Below are 18,136 nucleotides of genomic sequence, written 5' to 3' on the forward strand. Positions count from 1 at the left end.
ACAAGATTATCTTACTTGGACTAAGGAATACAAGAAGTTTCCTAAAAAGTTTTCTCATTTTAAGAACACACATTACATCTTCCATTTTTTCTGAGAGCAAGATGTATGTCCAGAGATATTTTCTTTGTAATATTCTATTTTTAACTAAGACAAATGCCTAATAAAGGAAAAACAATGGAGGTTTCACAGTGAAGTTTTTCTTGAAATGTAATTTACCTTGCATAAACTTAATTGAAAGTTAAGTAATCTTAAAAATGAGAGGATATGAAAAAATGAACCATGTCCAGAGGCAGTTTCATTACATTTTCATTACATTTACATTTATTCATTTGGCAGATGCTTTTATCCAAAGCGACTTACAAGTGAGGCAGAGTACAACACAACTCATTATTTGTTACAACATTGTTATTGTTACAAAACCCATTATTTGATTTATAAGTCAGTTTTCACCAGAATATACCATATTTTTACAATTGCCCAAACATATTTACTGTCAGATATCATTCGAAACATTTCAGCTTGCATATCCGAGAATGCATGTGTACATCGTGTTAATAGGATCGTACAGTAGGAAGCAGTACAGTATAGCGGAGCACAGCACAGATCCCCCTGTCTGGGGAATCAGCTGGCCTAATTTGTCAGTCTGACTCGAGCCCCATCTGTCTGAACGTATGACCGCACAGCTTGAGACATCATTGACTCTGAGTGGAGCCCAGAACAGAAATATTGATTTCAATATGATTCAACAAGGTCAGATACGCATCTGTGTATTATCAGCTTCCGGACACTGCGGGCCCACTTCTGCTTTGACCTGATGCGCAATCGCCAATCACGATTTTAAAAAGAAACATACAATGAGGATCATTTTTTTGTTATCCAACCCAAATGGTCCAGCTCTGCTCATGTGCAGGGAAATATAATTGCTTATCAAAAGAGCAAAGGGAGATTGCTTGCTGCCAATAACCCAGCTGAACAGAATGACCTACATTCAAGTTTTCCATGGTTCCATTGAGGCATGATGACAATCGGGCCTTAAATAACAACATGGAAAGTATGTAAATATAACAAGGACAGGAATATTGATAAATGATCGCAGAGATGACATAAATTCCCTCTGCACCCATTTAAATAAAGGAAAGGAATGATCTCATCTGCCATGCAACAGTATGGCAAAACCATGCCAAGCATGGACGCACAGACTCGGAATGTAATACCTACATGGCACGAGCACAGCAGATTGGAAAGACAGTGTGAATGTAGGTGACACGCAACAACAATGTTATTGTTCATGCAGTTTACTTTCTCTGAGTCCTTTCCCATAATCCCTTCCCCTCGGCCCTGGCATGAGCCGGACTCCTAATCTGCTGTGAAAGCTAGTCATATCCACGCAGCAAATAGGGCAAGCCCAGCTGAATGAATCGGCCCAAAAGGTTGTGGGCATGAACATTACATTTATTGCCATTTACCAGACGCTCTTATCCAGGGCAACTTACACACAGTAAGTTACAATTTTATCCATTTATACAGCTGGATATTTACCGAGGAATTTGTGGGTTAAGTACCTGGTCCAAGGGTACAACAGCTGTGCCCCAGCGGGGAATTGAGCCAGCAACCTATCGGCTACAGGCCCTGATCTTTACAACTACGCTACTCTTACCACTGCAGACGCTGGTGAAAGGGTCATTTAACCATGACAGGCACACTGTACAGCTTGTGTCTGTGTGGAGCAGAAACAGCGGGGCCTTAAACTGTTCTACTGATCCAACACCAGCCACAATAACTGCTTCCCGACACGATGGGAAAGCACCTGTTTGCTCACATGTTCTGTGTGGGTGCTGAGGTCCCGCTTCCTGTGGGTACATTTGGCAGAGAGAGTTTGCCTCCTTTGTTGAGCTGTGCCTGTCCACTCTTTGTACTGTGTTATGTCAAGTGAGCATTTGTGATGTTCGCAAGTGAATGAGGGGTCTGCTTTCGTGGCTGGTGGGATTTGCCAAGGTTTTGCTATCACTGTGCTAAGGCTGGTTTACCTTCTGTTTAATTGGTCTTTCTTTCTTTACCTGTGGGCGGGACACTCGGATTTCCCTGGCCTGAACATGATTGGTGCAGTTGGATAACTCCTCTACTGTCTGTGTGCCAGGTAAGAAAAGAGGGCAGTCCCCACACACAGACACACACACACACACACACACACGGCCAGATCATTTACAGAGCGAGTACGGGGTTGTTGTGCTGCATACACCGGAGAGCAGATCGGCCTGGGCCAATCAGAGCTGAGGAAGAGGGATTTTCGGATGCGTGCCTTACTCACCCGTGAGGTACAAACTGTCCCAAACTCCTGCCAGACCAGATGCGCCCCACCCCGGCCAGCCCAGAGCCCAGGGCTTACAGCAGAAGTGTAAAATGAGCTCAGAGTTAGGACGTACACAGGATCGGTAAGCCGTGGAAACGCCTCTGTTTTCCCTCGTAACTTTTTCAGCTGCTCTTGCTCACCTCAGGCCAGGACGGACTGTGAAAGGGCTCTCTGTGGTAACTTCTGCCTCCACAAATAAAGGCTGAAGACGTACACTAAACAAACAGACCATCACATTTGCCAGCGGGACCCCCAGTCGGGGTGAGCCGGGAGAAAAATCCACCCCCGAAGCTAACAGGCCCTCTTTACCTGAGTAAGAAATAAATGCAACAGAGGCTGCCTGTTACAACTGCGTCATGTTACCACACTTTGGGAAGAGGTCTCCCTGCAAAACACACGTAATCCGATTCCAAGCAGACCCTTTGACAGATCTATTTGTGAGTCTCTGAAGGGAAGCGGGGTAAATGCCGCCAATTAAACAAATGATGTATGTGATCTAGCAGAAATGAGGTGGGGCTGCACCTGCACACACTGTTTCCCTGTAGGACCAGAGCTGTGCGACACAGAGCGCCATTGACTACAAGACAGGATATAAACTAATGAGACAGGGGCCGTCTCACGCTAGTGGCTCATTTCTGTGGACGTCCCTTTATAAACTGAGATTTCTGTTATTACAGGGGTGTACAACGATGGTGATAGTGCCGGACAGTGTTTCTAAGGCCGTTACTTTACAAGGATAAATTTGTAAATGGTCTCCCATTCAATGCTCAGGGGAAAAAAAATTCTCTCCTGTTTTGGAACATCCTTCTTTTGCTGGCAATTCACTCCTGCAGAATCTTTCCGGCACTGTCTCTCTGCTCTCTCCCTCCCTTAGAAGCAGAGCTGATATTCTGTTTTTACCAGGCACCTTGGTGTTGCAAAAGTTCTTCTGTCACAGTCTCTCACCATCTCTCTCTCTCTCGCTCGCTCTCTCTCCCTCTCTCCGACTCTCTCTTTGACTCTCTCACTGTCACTGTCTCTCTCTCTCTCTCTCTCTCTCTCTCTCTCTCTCTCTCTCTCTCTCTCTCTCTCCCTCAGAAGTGGAGTTGATATTCAGTGTGACAGGCTGGGAGCTGGATCCGTATGAATGGTGCAGTGTTCAGGACCTGAATGCTGTGCGCCCTGACAGACAGGCACGCTCATTCACCCAACCTTCCCAGCACCTCTCCGCGGCTGTGAATACAGTGTTGTGCTAGGACACAAACCAGATTAGCACCAAAGGGAGACAGCAAATGCTGCCCTCTCGCTTTCTCTTCCAGCCTCTTTATTCTGTCGTTTCTCTCTACTTCAGCTATCCATCTCGTTATTTTTTTCCCACTTTTTCTCTCTTTGCTTGTGTTTCGTTTAAAAGGGGCAGTTTACTTGTTTGCTGCTTTGAGAGACAAGAGGGAGAGAGAGAGAGGGGGAGAGAGAGAAAAGATAGGATCCCTGAAATGAGATCACGGGGGATTAATGTTTTGACTGAAAGAGAAGTGAAATTAGACGGGGGGAATGATAAAAAAGAGATCTCTTCACTGCAGGGGAACCTCCTAAGATGCTAAGTGTTTGCTGTGTCTTTGTTCCAATTGTGGGGTGTGATTGACAGGCACGTCCTGTTGGTAGAAGTGCCTCCAAGGGCCTCTTCCACACACAACACCCTTTAGGTGGAGATGAGCGAACCGTCCAGCTTTCTGTCAGATCATGTAAGCCTGATGCTTCCCTGAGAATATGCTGAGGACTCTACTGTTTGTTTTTAAATTACATTACATTCATTTAGCAAACACTCTTATCCAGAGCAACTTCCAGCGCAAAAGAACAGAAGTGAATCCATTCAAACTGAATGAGCAGCAGTGTCAGACCAGGCTAACAACACCCACTGACCAGTAGTAGCATTCTTAGAGGCATGCAATGTGTTCTCTCCTCACTGATTCATGTAGGAAGCCTAATAGGATCTAAAACAGAGACTAATAAAATCTCATGGATGAGTTTCAAAGGGGAAAAAGCAAATAATAATAAAAATAATTACAGTAGCTCATTGCTCAGGTGTTATCAGCATCAAGCCGCAAGTGGTTTGTATAAATGCATAAATATGTAGATTACATCGGCAACCCGTAAAACTAATGTTAAATATTTTCCAGCAGACCAATTAGATTATGCTTGCATTTTTCAGTCCTTTTTCAGTTGGGATAACAACATTTTCGTGACTGGAGTATGGAATGCATTTCTCTTGGAAATGGTTTTATTCTGCATCTGTTACTGGTCATGCACCACTTTCATTCAAAAAAACATTAATGTTATATGGAAATTTGTCTCTTAGTGCATCCACTGCCAACACATGTATTATTATTACTTGCTTGGCAGATAAGATCCAATTTTGCAATCCAGCTAGATGCATTACGTGGGCAGAACAGCAGGTGTTTCTGCGTACACATTCACGACCTTACCCACAATGCTGCATGTACTTGCATTGATGTAATTTTGACGTGTGTGTACAACTGTAGCAAAATGCGCTAAAAGGCAGGCACCAAATGACTTTTACATTTATTCATTTAGCAGATGCTTTTACCCAAAGCAACTTTCATAGGTTACAGTTCTTTACAATGTTATCCATTTATACAGCTGGATATTTACTGGGGCAATTGTGGATTAAGTACCTTGCCCAAGGGTACAGCAGCAGTGTCCCAGCAGGGATCAAACCAGCAACCTTTCAGTTATAAGTCCTGCTCCTTAACCACTATGCTACACTGCCAACTTCATTCATAAAACATGTGGAAGATGTGAGGGATACCCTGACATCGACAAGGACATATGAAAGAGATATGGTACTTCCAGACGGAGGAAAAAATTGTAATGTGCTCACGGAGAACACATCGGTCTATTCATCGTATGTTCACCTCTCAAAAATATATATTTAATACATATTATTGAGAGGTGAACCCCTCTGTACACAGATATTCACCTCTCAGATATATGCATTTGTATATTATATATCTGATATTGACTACATTCAAGGTAAGAAAACATTTGCCTTAATCTCTGCAAGTGCACTCATATGTACAAAAAGACAGTCTCTATACAAAGCAAGAAAGATATAAATACGTATAAAATGCCTATAAATGGACCATGAAAATTATTCAAATGAAGGCAACTTATACTAACAACTCGGCCCATATTAGCTCATCCTGAACACGTCCTATACCAACGCAACGCTGCTTGATTTTGTGTGGCTGTGTGAAGTTGTGCCTCAGTTCTGTGTGCTGTCTGTAAATGGCTGTCTGTAAACGACTATCATCAGTCAGATCTCAGGGTCATTTTCGTTTTTTTTTTTTTTTTGTGGGACATCCCGAAAAACGGCGTAACTCTGTGCAGTGTAGGCGCGTGTCCTGTAACCATGACCCACGAGCCTGCCACCCAGCATAGACAAGGGCTTGAATAAATTAATAAATTAATAAATTAGTAAATCACATGGACTTAGGTTTTTGGCCGTCTATATAGCAATGCACATGCTGTTAATTCGGACCTGACCGTCCGCGCTCTCGTCCGCCGATTCCGCGTTTCCATTTTCGTAAACAGTTGCCGCTTTAAGAAAAACTGCGCGAGAGGCACGTTACGGTCGGAGAGGGGGGTCCGTCGGCCGCATGAGCGCTCGCAGCGCATGTGACCCAGCCCCTTTTAAGGGCTCCGAGTATCGAGGGCTGGCTCAGTGAGGTAATCTGCCCTCCCAAACCTATTCATTCCCACCGCTGCTCGCCGGGTACATGTGATTGTGCAAAGCGCCCTGTGCAGCCTTAAAAAAACCCAGCGAAGGCTAGCAAGAGGAGATGAGCGTCAACACAGCCGGATAAAATAACGCCAAGAACAAGCTGAACGGCGAATAAATTCGGTTTCCTATAAGTGAAGAGAAACTTCTGCGAAAATTCAAGCTCGTTAAGCAATTATTTTATGCTCCAGCGTAAACCCTGGGAAACAAGTTTGCGATTGGGAAAACAGTTTTGCCTGGATTTAAAAAGTGCCCGTTGCTGACAAATTGGATTAGCAAACTAACTCCCCCCATTCTGCGACGCAGAGGGATTGCATTCGATTTGAAGGGGGGCTTCATTTGAAAGGGAACGGGAGATCTCGCAATCTTTCCCCTTACAGCAGATATAAGGTAGGAAATGTATACATGCGCTTATTTTTGTAGCATTCAATGGTTCTTGTATTGCATGAGACGTTGCGGTTTCCACGTTTCATTTGCCAAGTATACACATATGTGTTTCATTTTTTAAGCACAATACTATGCAGTTATAAGAAGCAGTTTCCATCATCTAGTAATGTGTAGAGTGTTCTGTCTGGCTGCTGGTCCGTGTATCTCAGTCCGTTTATGTTGTAGTTTAAATTTAGCTAACTAAACACTGTTTTCTTCTTTTGTGTGAAACTCGCTTGCAGTTGCCTCCATTTGAATATTTTTGTTCCATTTGTATGCATGTGTGCTGTACATTGCAATGATATTTATAAAGAAGTAGGGTATGCGCAAGTTTTGGAAGCTAGCCTTGACTTGATACTTTTAGAAGTAGTCTGTTTATTTGGGGGTGAAGGCACGATTCAAATAACAGCCCTTGATGTAAGGGTGGCTAGCTGGTAAACTGTCTCGGCGCTACTTCGTGTTTTAATTTTTCTCTTCTTTTTTGCGATTGCAGTTGCTATCTGTACCCTAACTTTCGGAAGAGACCTATTTGCGGACACAAATACAACGGCCGAACGCAATCGCAATTGTATCAACCAAACTGATTTTTTCTTCCCTTTTTAGGGGGGCGTGGGAAGGGGGGGGGGGGGTCTGCGCTGGGTGGTGTGTGTACAGGCCGGTAACTTTTATTGCGGCTGAAGCGGGTCATTGATCCGCACCAGGCGAGGGTCAGTGGATTTCCGCGGCAGATTGTCGCTGAAATTGTCCGATAGGCGTCGTTGCATTTCAGGTTATTTTTTCCCTCTTCCTCAATGCAACAGTCCATCCATGGGTAGCTGTACGCTCGCTTTAGTGTGGCGGTGATACGGAGACATGGTTAGATTATTATTGCAGTGCTTATAAAATGCATTAAATGGGAGTTGATTCAACTAAAACATTTAGGTTAACCCTTGTCCAGGATTTCACGTAGAGCTTAACTTTTCTTTTAAACGGTAATCCAGCTCTGAAGAAATTCAAAGTACCTTGCTCCAAGGTAACTGCAGTCGACCCGGCAACCCTGCCGTTACAAGACCGTTCCCAAGAACACGGGCCCGCACTGCCACCCGCATTTCTCTGTGCGGCATTGAAGTCTCTCGCAGATAAAATTCTACTTGCGGTCTAGGGCGCACCCTTATGCGTTTGTGCGCTGTATGTGGGATGGTTTACTTTGGTGATTATTAGGATTTTATTGGAGTTGCATCACTGAGGGATTTACGTGTTTGGTCTTACGTTGTATAGTACCCCCGCCACCACCATCTATCCATGTTATTGAAAATATTAATACACTTCCGCCGTGTAGCAGGTAACTACAGGTAGCATCTGCAGGTTCTGGGATAGGAAGCTCAAGTATGACAGATGTGACCAGGTGCAGGCTAGAAAAACAAAGGTGAGTCCAAGCCACCATTAGCACCTGAGAGCGTTGATTTGAGTGTGGAGGAGACTGAAGCCAGAGCTGTAGTCAAATGCTCAGTGGAAATCTATTCAAATAAAGGGCTGACATTATAAAGGTCTGTTGAAAATAGCATTTTATCAGACATAAGCGTAGGTTTGCACCGATTCTCTGTAGGGCTGTAGGAAGAGGCAGTAGGAAAGGCAGGACCCGAATCAGGCTGTTTTCCACAGGCCTGTGTTTCTGAGGGAGCACAGGACTCTAAGACAAAAAGTGATGCAGCTCCCGGGGTCGGTGGGGAGTTGAGCTGAATGCGGTATTGTTCGCTGCTCACAGTGCTAAATCGGGGATAAAATGGCTGTGTGTGTACAGGCATTAAGACTGTGTGTGTGTGTGTCCTGGGGGAGAGGGGGGGTCAACTGAGCCTGCTCTGGATGGATGGATGTTTTTTTTTCTTTTTTATAGATGTATTTGTGTTTTATAGAATCAGACACTGTGTGTGTGTGTGTGTGTGTGTGTGTGTGTGTGTGTGTGTGTTTTCAAAAGAACCTTTAAAGAGGTTTTACCTTGAACCTATCAGTATCTGTTACTCTGATCTCAAGTATCATAGATACCCATTATTTTTGAAAATCAGGTTCATACTAAAAATTATGTAGCAGATTGCACTATAATGTCTGTCTGAGAAAACGGGAGAAAACGGGGTAGCTTAGTAGCCACTCGTGTGGGATGCTGAGAGCAGTTCAACTCTGTTTTGTCCCTCCATCTGACTCATGGTTGGGACTGACACCCTCTTGGCCAAGGACATCACCAGTGACACAGAATGTCAGGGAGAAAGTGTGACCTTGGTCCTGTTTCCCTGGGGTTTGCCAGTTTTCCCTTTAATATCTTGACATGGCTGAAACGATGGCCATCTGGTCCTCCGCGCTTTGCCTCATAATCATATCGGCAGCTTAGCGTGTTGGCAAAGCCGTGAGAGTGAGTGGATATGGTGAGGATGCGGACAGTGAGTATTAGGGTGAGCTTTGTGGGTGATTAACCTCTTTTTTTTGAGCTGACAAGTGCACTTTCAATAAGGGCCTCATGAAAATCCAAGTGTTCCCCTGATCCAGTAACCTCGCTTGTTGTTCCTTGAGAGATTGTGGCAGCAGCTCTTGTTTCTCTCATACCTCACTGCCGGGCTTTGGGTGCATCTGCTGTGTTCTTCCTGTCATCGAGAGAACACTTCATTTCTAAGCACCAGCTCCCTCGTCCTGTCACGTACCGTAAAATTTGAATTATGCACCGATTCGTTCCAAAGTATTAACGTGCAGGGCCCAACTGGAGTCACTCTGTTGCTTTGGGAAAGGGGGTCTGCTAAGCAAATCAACAGTGTTGATCATTTTTTCATCTACTTTAAAGGAACCTTTTTGTTATGAAGTTTTCTCTGCAGCTTTGAGGGGTTTGACACCTGTTGTTGACCATGCAAATTTCCATCAGCCAGCAGTCATAGCTGGTCGCAAGCTGAGCATCCATGTAATGCCTTGCTTCTCAGTAGAAGCATTTTTTTGGGTGGCGGTGTAGCATAGCGGTTAAGGAGCAGGACTCGTACCCGAAACGTTGCCGGTTCGATTCCCCACTGGGGCACTTAACCCCCAATTGCCTCAGTAAATATCCAGCTGTATAAATGGACAACATTGTAAGAACCTGTAATTGATGTAAGTCGCTCTGGGTAAGAACGTCTGCTAAATGTCAGTAATGTAATGTAATGTTTTTTGACTTGAGCAGCCTGAGGTGGAGATGAAGATGGGGTTGTAATATTTAGTCAGGCCAGCATGCTTAACCTGTGCCCTGTTTTCACTGCAGAGGCAGTTCTCATAGTCAGTGACTGGCGCAATGTATTAAACTGCAATAAGTTTACATTTATTTTTGCTCTGCTGGGGCTCTATTAGACACAGATGGTTTGCACTTTGCAGCGTATGTCCATGGAAGGAGTTTTTTCAGGGCTATTGGGTTTTGAAGTGCAAACTAAGCTCAGTTTAACCTGACGTACTTTTTATTTATGCGGTGTCTTGAAGGGAAAGTACCGCACACATTTGTGGATTTAGCTTAATGTCGGAATCTCAACGAATAAAATTAACTCGCCAAACATTTTTCCAAGAAAATTGGGTTTAACCTGCGGGGCAGGTACACGGCATCTCTTTGAATTATGAATGAAGCGAACATCGATAGAGGCGTATTAAGGTGGCTTTATGGAGGCTGAAGTGGAGTAGATGGGTATAAAGTGTGTTGGATGTTTACATCGGGCGGAGAAACTCGATGTAAACATCTGCTTCATAATCGGCCTGTCTTATCAGTGCATTATCCTCTGCTATTTCTGGGGCTTGCTCTTGTTGGTTACTAAAAGGGCATTCTGTGTAGAGATATTTCTGAGCTGGCTTTTTTCCAGGGGATAGCATGCGGCGTGGAGGCCCTATCTTAAAAGGTTGCCATTATGATGTGTTTTGGCCCACTGCGTTGGTTTCAAACCATATAGGGCAACTTCTTCCTTAATTTTCTCTTACCTGGGAGGGAAGACCAGAGAGTATCCAACATTTTTTTGGTAGATGATTCTTAGTCTGTCATATGCACAGCGGTCTGACATTCATCTCAGGGCTCTATTTTGTGATTTGGACTGAAGGCTTTGCCTTTTCTGATGCTTTTCCACATCCAGCGTGCATGAACCATCAGTTATTTCTGTTGTTTGCATTCATTTGTCAATGTAGCAGTCTGTATGCAAACTGCTTTTGCTGACTGCTTTTTCTGCCTTTTTTTATTTTAGCCCAAAGTTATTGTCATCAGTGCATGGGCCAAAGTACTGTGGATTGCAGTTGCTGCTAAATTGTAGACCTTTCTGCCAGGGTGAGCACAGTTCAGAATTAGATTTATGCACATTTGACACAACAGGCCTCTTGCATGTCTGTAGGGAATGGAGATATCTCAAGACACAGAGCAGGTTTGCCAATCCTCAAACTGACCTCAGATCAGTGAGGTTTATGCCCAACACTCCTGGAGACAGAGTATTTCTGATTGAAGGGCCAGCAGCGTATCGTAGTGGTTAAGGAGCAGGACTCATAACCGAAACATTGCTGGTTCAGTTCCCTGCTGGAATACTGCTGCTGTACCCTTGGGAAAGGTACTTAACCCAGAATTACCTCCGTAAATATCCAGCTGTGTAAATGGATGACATTGTAAAAATTGTAACTGATGTAAGTTGCTCTGGTTAAGAGCACCTGCTAAATGCCAGCAATGTAATGTAAATGTAATGTGAAGGATGTTTCTTTTATTTTTTCAGTTGTGTTGTCTAATACCATGCTCTACACAGCCAGGTGCCTGGGCACAGCAACCGGGGGTCGGGTGCTCTTACCCTGCACTGGAAAGGCCACTGTTGTGGTTTCCATTGAAAACAATTTACATTTGAAGGTCTAATTCTGAAGGTCATAACAAATTGCGGTAATGAGGGCTCATTTAACAAATATAATGACAGTCTGGGAGGTTGTTTGAGGCAATGAGGACGTGCTCTCGTGTGAATCAGCCTCCTTTGTTGCAAGTGGCAGTACATCCACAAGAGGCTAATTGTTACCATGTATTGTAAGGTGATAATGCAAAGGAGGATCTCAGATGTGTGTGAAATGTAACGACTGTCAGAAGTGGGTACAGCAGCTCTCCTTTTGTGTGGTAGTTAATGGGAGTGTCAGTTTGAATGCTTATTAAGACAGAACAGGCAAAGGGGGTGTTTCTGGGCCCATCGCCGTCTAGTGAATGCCACCTCTGGGTGAAACGTTTCCGAATTTCAGGCCCAGCGCCCTTCACCGTCGTGGTCAGCTTCAGTCAGGTCGTATTTAACGGGTTCATTGGATTCATCAAAACAATTTCTCACCTCGTGTCTTTCCCCCTGTTTGCCGAAGGATGTTGGCAGTCCTCTGTTAGCAGGTGGGGAGATGTCAAGGACAGCTGACATCAAAGACAGTGACACACCGTGGCAACCGTGCTTCTGCTGCTGTTGCTGTAGGTGACAGCCAATCGGCATCAGCAATAATGACCTGGGACTCCGCCTTCCTAATGGGCGGCGGAGTGCTTTCTCATCCCGCCACAAAGTCAGATGAGCCACATGACGTGGGCGGGCTTCAGCCTGCCAAAAACTGCGTGGCGAAGCCTCTTGTCGTTTCTCCGAGGGCCAGCTGACAGTCAAACTGCTGGCTCAAATTCTTCGACAAAAACTGTTTCTCTAACAGGTTGCAAACCTGTTTGGCCAAAGACAGAGACAATCGCGTTTTAATTCAAAGGTTTATTTGAAAGGGACCTGGGGCTATTGTCTCACCCCTCTCTACTCCCTCCGTCGTTTTTAATACTCAATTTAATTATTCAACTTGGCATTGCCTTGATAATCTCATTGGGATTTGTCGTGGTAAAAGAGATTTAAAGACAGCAGATGCTTTGGGATTAATAAAACAATAGGGGTGTGAATCTCTGCCAAAAGGGGCAATTAGACTAGACAGCTTCATTAGCACCTCCTTATAGATGAACAGATGTGGAGGTAAGGACAAGCAAGGAGTGTTTGCACCATGCAGTTGGGTGTTGTCTTATTCTCTGTGTTTTGTTCTAGAGGTGTCACACCCCACCTTGTGTTCTCAGACCTCCTAGACTGGCAAACTGCTGGGACCCCCATCCTGGGCTCAGTGGCCAGGTTTCAGTTTTTACCTGCACTCAGTCTTGGTCGAGGTTGGACAGTTTCCAGTCCTGATTGCAGTGTAGTAGAGTGAAGCCTAAAGCACTGGTGTAGGAATGCACTGCATTTTTAATTTTTTTTTTTTTTTTTTTTTTGGAGCAGTTGTAAGTTTTGGGGATTGCCCTCAAGCCTTATACTAAAAGTACGGTGTGCGTGCCTTGATCTGCTGTAGTATATTTCAGTAAAAGATCACGTGGATAACAAACCCAGGCACTTGAGGACCGTAATGAGGGCCCGAGGGAGGAGCGGAAACCGGGCAGCTCTTGACCCTGGAGGGCAGAAGTTGCCGAACCCGCTTCTGTGTCGCCGGTACAAGGCGTGGCATACGCCTGGGTACGGAGCTGCTCGTTAACTGCGACCCACGGGTTCCTTGCAGTAGACCCCGAATCGGTTTCTCAGCAGAATAAAGTGTAGCGGAGGATCCTGTAAGCAGATTTTTGGTTCGCCGAGACCGTTCTGTGTAGGAGTCTAATCCTCTAATCCACCTACTTTACTGTCTGAATTAAACAAACAAAGGAAAAGAAAATGAAATAAGTTTGTGCGTCCGGTTTCGTTCAGGAAATGGGTTTTGGGGTTGTGGTTATAACAACACATCACTGGTCGGAAATTTATGCCAGACATTTTGGAGTTTTAAGATCTTTAAATGTGGGGAATTTTAGTACACGGTATTAGGTCAGAAAAGGCTTGTTCCAATGAAGGAGTAATTGCGTAGAAAGCAGATTCCGGGCTGATGCAAGACCTTGCTTAGCACACGTACTTTGGATCAGCTGTATAATTTTCTACTATGATTAAGTGTTCATTCATTCAGAGTTTATTTTAATCACAGATGACAGGGTAATGGTGCCACTGCAGGAATTTACCTAATAGTCATGATATTCAATCTGATGCCATGTGTGGACTGAAGTCGTCAGCCAGGTGGTGAAGTTGTATGACGTCATTTCACCTCACGCCCAGTCTAGCTTTTGGCCGCAGCATTTCCAGGGATCCAAAAGCCGCTCGGATTTGCAGTCTCAAGGGCAAAGGAGTGTGGAATCGTCACCTTGATTTCACGGCAAAGAGGCGGGCCGCAAAGTGGCCCCCTGGTGTCTCTGAAGGTTGGTGTCAGGAGGGAAATGGCCACCGCTAGGGTGGGGCTTCCTCTCTCCCTCCGTCACCTTGGAGAGTCAAAGCAGCCGCTTGTTTGGCGTGAAGATTGCACGTAGCATTTGTGTGAAGTGACCAGGCCAACCCACGGGTCTCCACAGTGCCTCTTTTCATTAGTGCTGGGAAGATGGTCATGACCATCAGACATTGCTCATTTTTTCCACCAGCATGTACTGTGATATTTGGGGGGGGATCTTGGTCTGCATGCATCTTTGCTGTCCTGGTACCTTATTTGGTACAGTTTCACTGTGGTTCGCCATGGATGGAGATGGCCAGAGGTTAAACTTATAGTGGGCGTGGCTTAATGGCATCACATGCAGTCACAAAATGCACGTTGTAGTCGGTTTTCATTTGCTGTTTTAAAAACGTGTAACAGCTACAAAAAATGAAACGAGCTCTGCTTTCACACTGAAAAACGTAGCTGCATCTGCACCTCATTGCACAGATGTCTGGAATGGGTATTTAAGAGATTAAATTGAGCGTACGGTGGAATTCACTCCGTGCAAGAGTGCTCTCCTAGCTCCTGGCTGTTTACACAACGACATTCACGGTTAACGTGAGGTAATTGTATATTATTTTTACTTCGTTTTGTAAAAATATACAAACATGCTGCACATTCATCGGATGAATTTTGTTTCATGTTTGAAGAATTTGGCTGAGAACATTTCTCAGCTGAGCGTGAGAAGAAAACAGAAAAATGTTTAAAACATCCACATCAGAAAAATGTTTAAAACATCCACATCAGAAAAATGTTTAAAACATCCACATCCATGTTATGTATTCTTTTGTAGTGTTGCTTTTAAGAGTACTGCTTAATACTCAAATCGTCCAGGATGGCTGCCATAAGAAGAGTGCTATGAAAATGCAAAGTTGGCACAGCTGTCAATAACTGCAGTCATACACACTTGTTAAAAGAGAGGAGAATGATGAATACTGGATAAGAGCGTGATGTTGAGTGATGTTGTGGACATTCAGTCTTTCACCAGCTTTGTAAACGGACACACCACATGGAATATTGACCCAAAAGCCCTGGCACTGACCGATCCAGCGGGGTTCTTCAGATTAAGCACCTCGTTCTCAGCCTCCTTGCAGCCAGGCCGGCAACAGAGGGGCTGTGGAGGCCAGGCACCCACGGCTGGTTCTGCCTCACCTCAGCAACACGGCAAACGCCGTCAAATGGCGAGCTGGACTGCGCCGTGGGCCTGGAGCCGGTCTCTGGCATAGCAGGGCGAAGGCGTCTTGAGTGAAGTGCATTTCCCTTAAAGAGGAACCTTCAGTGGCATTAGTAATGCAGTGGTCTCTGATACATCGATTGACTATGTTTAAGTTTTGGGGGGGGGGTAGTGGATCGGCTGTGTGGGTTGTCCCGTCCTGCCTGTGTGGACCTGTGCCTTGGAGAGGGACCTGCGAGGGGGGTGTTTCTGTCTGCTGGTCTTACTGAGCAGAGCTGGTCTCTGTAGGGGGGGGGTGTTCGGGGGGGAAGCTACCCAGTCTCCTTTGTCCCTTTTGTTGCTGTGGAGGTTGAAAAGGCCAGCGAGGGACCAAGCGGAGGGGGGGAGGGGAGGTAGAGAGGTAGAGTGGGGGGATGGGGGGAGATGCACTTGGTGTGTGCCCCCCCCTCCCCCCCTCCCACTCCCAGTCAGGGGAAGGGCAGCTGAATGCAGGGCAATTTCGTGTACTGAGGTTGTGCAGGGACATTTTTTTGCAGGCTGTTGCAGAATCTGCAGGGTTCTGAACTCTGAACCCTGAAGGTTGAACTCTGGTCAAATTTGGGAATGTCACCTAGTGGTCGCTGGAGTTCGTCTCCGAACCTCATCCGTGTGTTTCTCAGGGAGAGGCAGAAGGAGGTGTTTTCGGTGAAATGTTTGGGGTCAAGTGGAGTAGGTTTTATTGAATAGGGGTGCGGTCAAATCTTTCCAAGAAGAATGACTCGGGGGGAAAAAGCTGTTGAATGGTTGCTGAATTTCTTTTGTTGATTACAAAACGAAGCGGGGGCGAGACAGGTGGTCAGTGATTCCCACTGAATAGATCTGAGTTCAGCTGAAACGGAGAGGCTTCTGGAATGTAATACCGGTGACGTAAAGTTGGCTTTTGACTTTGCCACAACAATAAGGGGCACTAGAGAGGGTGACTGCCGACGTTTTCTTTCTCTTTTTTTCTTCTTCTTCTTCTTCTTTTCTTTTCTTTATGATTTGCTGGAGGACTGGCCGGGTGCGGTGTATGGTGCTTGGAATGCCAGTGTCTCTGGTTGTTGCTAAGTAGAAACTGTGGAATCCTGGAAAATGGGAACTGTTCTCATTCTAGAACACCCTTCTCAAGGCTGCTGCCAAGCCCAGGCAGTCACCCTGAAAAACTTAGTGGGGCACCCTAGGCTCTGGGAAAAGGGAGTTGCCATGGAGAGGGCAGCCTGAACGTGGGACTGGGCTGTTGAATTTTCAGGGAGCTGGTAAAAGGTTGCTCAAAGCTTGGAGCCAGTTCTCTTGCGCTCTCTCTCTCTCTCTCTCTCTCTCTCCCTCTGTGGGTACAAATTCGCCTGTTCAGATCATCTTTTGTCGTTTTCGTCGTTTTTTTTTTGTGAATATTCTTGTTGGCTAATCAGAACTGTCAGAAGGTCTGAATAGTCTGGGCACTGTGGCCACTACAGTTGGCTTGTTCTTCTGTATATTACATCATGGTTTAAATTAGTTGCTGAAGCAGTGTGTGTGAAGTGCATGTGCATAACAATGATATTTAAATCATATGTATGTGTACTGTTTCTAATAATTGTCCTCGCTAAGTATAGAAGACCACTTGTTCCCATAAAGGTCACACCCCGGTGGTCGTCTTTTGTTTTGTTCCCTAATAAAAGACTACTTTGACTACTTTGGAGTAATGAATGCCTCTTTCTCATTTATAACCAGTTTGCCAGCCCCTCGTTAGCTTAATGCGATTTCCCTCCTCCTCATTGCCTCTTCAGCTCCTGGTGAAATAAGCAAAATCCACGTTGTGGGGTAAAAATGAAGTATTTTATCATAACGACAATTATTAATAGAAGCAGATCATTTCTCCGTCAGAAAGTATCCTTTCCCTAATGAGCCGAACTTGCCTTAGATGCACCTTTTATGAATGTAAAAGCTCATGATCGGGTCAGACATGGAAAACACTGCGTTATGTAGCAGTTAGACCCATACTGAGTGCCGCTGCATTCCTATGATGTGCAGTGGTGGGTTAATGATTTAGGGTTTAAACTTTTTGGTATCATTCAGAGCTCAGAACAGGTGAAGATAAATCCTAATAATTTTTTCAGATAACTGTCCCTTCAGGGTGCTGCAGAGTTTTTAGCTGTTTTTCCCAGATATTTTACATTTACATTTATTCATTTAGCAGACGCTTTTATCCAAAGCGACTTACATAGGTTACAGTTCAGGAAGTCTCAGATACATTGCATAATCTTTTTAGAGCCATTTAAAATGGAATTTGCCACTCTTTATCAGTGCCCTGCTCTGGGTGAGTTTCTGGCAGCTCTGCTTAATTTTTGGTGCAAGGTGCTGGGTCATCTCTCGCTCTCTCCCACTGTCCTTCCTCCACACTCTCTCTCTGACTCTTCCTTACTGTTCTTTGGGAGTTGAGCCCCCCGCTCAGTAGTCTGTGTGGACTCAAGGTTACACCGAGATTAGAGCCAGCCTCCAGCCTCCACATGAGCAGAGGCAGGTTAGAGGTTAGACTCCGCTCATGTGGAGTTCCCCCCGGCCTCATGCATACTGACATATACCACGCTCTCCTCTTCAGGCGCCCTCTTCACGCCTCTCATTCACAAACCCTCCCATTGACTCCACACTGTCCAAAAAATTTGTCAGTAGGTCATCTCCGAAACATGTCGGGGATTGTGTGTGTGTGTGTGTTTTTTTTTTTTTTTTCCCTTCATTTGTTAAAGCGTATCAGGAGTTAAGTGCAATGTGCTGCCAAGCCCAGTTAATTCACTCAAGTGTGTGAAGGCCCCTGGTATAGGCCTAGGTGTCTCCTAGCAACGCCCTGCCACTTGTTGCTAAGCTCACCCAGGACACACCGCTCTTTGGAAACGGCCTCTGGCTGCGAGGGCCTTGCTTAATTTTCTTCCTTTTGGGGAGGGTGGTGTGTTCACACTCCCATACTGGTCCCCCTTCTCTGCCGCCCCCCCCCCCCTCCCCAACACACACACACACACACACACACACACACACACACACACACACACACACACACACACACACCTCTCCCGGCGTGTGTAATCTGCTGGCATGTGAGCAAGTGGAACTCTTAGCTGCAGAT

The 18,136-nt window shown here is 45.3% G+C and overlaps 1 protein-coding gene across 1 annotated transcript in view; it reads left to right on the forward strand.

Moving 5' to 3' along the window:
- The first annotated feature begins 6,160 nt into the window (after positions 1 to 6,160).
- plxnb1b (plexin b1b) overlaps positions 6,161 to 18,136 on the forward strand; it is an 82,104-nt gene continuing 70,128 nt past the window's right edge. Inside the window, exon 1 of the mRNA XM_036531811.1 lies at positions 6,161 to 6,518. The gene's annotated coding sequence lies outside the window, so the exon portion shown is untranslated. The remainder of the gene's footprint in view (positions 6,519 to 18,136) is intronic.

Source organism: Megalops cyprinoides, chromosome 6 (genome assembly GCF_013368585.1).
Source record: "Megalops cyprinoides isolate fMegCyp1 chromosome 6, fMegCyp1.pri, whole genome shotgun sequence".
NCBI classification, from domain to species: Eukaryota; Metazoa; Chordata; class Actinopteri; order Elopiformes; family Megalopidae; genus Megalops; species Megalops cyprinoides.